This window comes from Condylura cristata, unplaced genomic scaffold (assembly GCF_000260355.1).
Source record: "Condylura cristata isolate star-nosed mole 26May11 unplaced genomic scaffold, ConCri1.0 scaffold00022, whole genome shotgun sequence".
NCBI lineage: Eukaryota > Metazoa > Chordata > Mammalia > Eulipotyphla > Talpidae > Condylura > Condylura cristata.
In genome coordinates this window covers 36,755,402-36,758,910 of record NW_004567123.1, presented here as the reverse complement: position 1 = coordinate 36,758,910, position 3,509 = coordinate 36,755,402, and positions in this window count along the sequence as shown.

Genomic DNA, 3,509 nt, shown 5'->3' with positions numbered 1-3,509 from the left:
GGTACCAGACTGAAAATAGCTATGTCAGTCACTGTAGTGCTCTGGGCCCAAGGGCAGCCCTGTGTGGGGACGCGGCGGCCTGCAGCGGGCGCTGGACGGCCCAGAGCCCAACACTGGGAGTCGCCCAGGACCCCAGGCGGCGCCTCGCTCTGATGGCCACAGAGAACAGGGACCGTCCAGCATCAGAACCTCAGGTCACCACCCGTGTCAGCCACACTGGCCAGAAGACCCCTTGTCAGGATGGATGGACAGGCACACGGACGGGCAGATGGACAGGCGGGCGGGGAGACAGATGGGCAGGGCAGGTGGGTGGGCGAGGCAGGGCCCCCTTACCCTCCGCTGAGGAAGCGCCTCCCTGGGCTGCTCCGTGACTCCAGCCGGCCAGCGGAGCGTCGGCCCTCGGGAGAGCCCTCGGCGCAGCTGTCTGGGCCCGAACAGCCCTGGGCAGGCCAGCGCGTCCCCCCAGCTTCCTGGAATATGGTGGCATGGGCTGCATGCACCCAGGGGCGGTCTGGACCGGCCAGAGTGTTGGCCACCTCCGAACGGGCCTGGTGTCGGCCTGGCACTGCCGTGACCCCCAGGCCGCCCTCGCCACTGTACGCAGTGGTTTAACCTGCTCAGATGCACCGAATGGTTCTGGCCCCGGTTGCGGGTGCCGGGCGGGTGCCGGGGTGGGCGTGGGGCCCTTCCTGGTGGCCCCGCAAACACCCCTGGGCTGACGCTTCGTGTTCAATTTGCGTCTTTAAAAAGATAACGGTGGGTCCAGATGAGCTGGTCTGGTCTGAAATATTTATCTGTGAAGAACACATTTTCGCTCCGTATGGAGCGGGAGGGACCCCATTCCGTGGGGGAGTTATTTAAAGGGTGTTGCAGGGGTGTGGTGTCTCTGAGTCCCAGCTGCTTCAGTGTTTATTTGATGGTTGCAGCTCGGGTACTAAGTAAGAGAGAAGTTCAAGGTCAGGACACTGCTCTGTGGCCTCCAGCCCAGGGCCAGCTGGTCATCTGATGTAGGAAAAGCAGTGGGGTCACATAGTCCAGCCCCCTCCTGAGAAGGACAAAGCGGTAGGTTCTTCTTCAAAAAAATGCCCAACAGTTCCCCAAACAATTCACCTTAACTGCGACGTGAAGGCGTCTCCTAAGGAACGCCAGCCTGTGCTGGGGCCAGGTTCGGGGCCCCAGTACCCTGGAGCATCTGCTGGGCTCCTTGTACATGACCTGGGCTTGGGGTACAGTAATTGCAAAGGTTTATGTCCCATAGGCACTTTAAAAGGCCTACTCTGCAGACCCACAGGAACCGTTAGAGTAGGTAATCCCACTCTCGAGAAGCATGTTAACATAGAGGCATTGTGTACAGACTGAGGGAAACACAGAGGTTGCCAAGAAAATCAGACAGCAAAACAAAAGAGATCAGGTTGGACAAGAAGAAGTGATATTGTCAGTATATGCAAACGATACAGTAATATACATAGAAAACCTTAAAGATGCCACTGTAAAAGCTATTAGCAACAATAAACGAGACACTAAGACACTAAAGGGGAAGGCTGCAAAATGACACACACACAACGTTGCATTCCTATAGGCAAATAGCAAGTGAGGAGAAACAGAAATTTAGAAAACAATGCCATTTACATTTGCATCCATAAAAGAAAACTTAGGAATAAATTTAGTAAAGAAGGTGAGAAACTGTACAATGAAAACTATGAGACACCATTAGGGATGTAGAACGGAATAAAAAGAGATGGAAAGATACCCCATGGTCATGGATGGGGAGAGCTAAGATAGTCAAATGGCCACCCTCCCAAAAGCAACATACAAATTTGATGCAATCCCTTTCAAAATTCCAATGATACTCTTGAAGACCTAGAACAAGAACTATAAAAGAAGAAGAAGGCAAGTATCATGTTACTAGGTTTTCCAATTATATTACAGAGCAACAGTGACTAAAACAGTATGGTACCAGACTGAAAATAGCTATGTCAGTCACTGTAACAGAAAGCAAAGCCCAGAGAGCGCTCCAGACACAAACAGACCTCTAATGATGGCAAAGCAGCCAGTCACACAATGGGCAAATGCAAATCTCAACTTGGACAGTCAGTGGTGAGTGAAAGAAGCTGGTCACTCTCTTGCTCTGCGCACTAAGACAATTTCAAAATACATAGGGAAAAGCACAGGTGATACACTCCATGGTGTCCGTGACAAAGAGGCTTGGAGGAATTCGACCCCATGGCAAAGGAAGCAGCACGTGTGAACACCCGGGCTACAGCGGCTCACGCCTCCCCACAGCACACGCTGACTGTAACGCCAGCTACGGGCCGGAGGAGCTGCCTGCCCTGCCACGCGCGGGTGCTGGCACGCAGGCACACTGGCAGGGCGCCCAGCTCCCGGCAGCCAGGGCCGGCCCAGGGGGCCCCAGGAGCCACGTTTCCGGGCAGACGTAGAGAAGGCCGCCGGACATGGAGACGCACGGCGCCCCTTCTCAGGCGACGCTGGCGGGACCACGCGGAGGTGTCACCTCGCACTGTGAGAACAGCCAGCTGGCCTCCAGGGCCTGCAGACAGCAAGCGCGGGTGAGGACACAGGGCCAGAGGACACTTGAGCTCTGCTGCCGAGGCCGTTACCTCAGCCACCTGGGACGCACCTGCCTTACAACCCGGAATGGGGGGGGGGGGGGGGGCGGCCTGGCACTCCTGGGTGAGCAGAAAGGGCCCAGGGCTGAGCCGTGCCCCCAGGCTGGCAGAGAGGTGGTCTGCCCAGCGCACCGCTCGGCGGGGAGAGACGGAGTCTTGGGTTGCAGCAAAATGCAAGGAACTCCAGGGGCCTCCGCGAGGAGAAACTATCCGTACAGCAAAGGCAAACCGGCACGGAGTCACCCCGTGTGCAGCGCAGGGGCGGCACAAGACCTGGGGCGGCAGCGGACGGCGAGCACTCTGGCCGCTGCATGGACGCCGCCGGCCCTTTGGGAAATGGACCCACTACTGACCCTTCCGTGCGCCGGCGGTGAGGCCCCACCGATGGGCGGCCCGGCCACACGGGGCCCTGTGACAGGCCAGTAGAACCTTATTCGTGGAAACGAGCAGAGGCCAGCGCCAGTGCCGGTCCAGCTGCCCCTCGGCCCGGGTGAGGGCCGCGGCCTCCGGGGCCCGGAGGGCTCTGGCGGGGTCGCCCGACATTGGAGACGAGCACGGCCATCTGCAAACACGGGCTCGTGTCACCTCCCAGTGTCCACTGCGCTGAGATGGTGACGTGACAGCAGGTGGCAGTGATGGAGGCAGGCGGCAGGGGGGCGCGGAGGCCTGGGCCACCAGCGGGGACAAAGCCACGTCTTCGCGGCCACGTCGGCCATGTCTGTCTGTGTGCGCGGCCTACAGAGGAGCAGGCGTGCCCACTCGGGTCAACGGTCAGTCTTTCCTCTGGGGTCTGGAAACCGCTGGCCCCACATGAGTTCTCCGGCCCCCCTACAAGCCCCGAAAGCCCAGGCCTGGACGGGGAGGGCGCGGGAGGCCACGGGG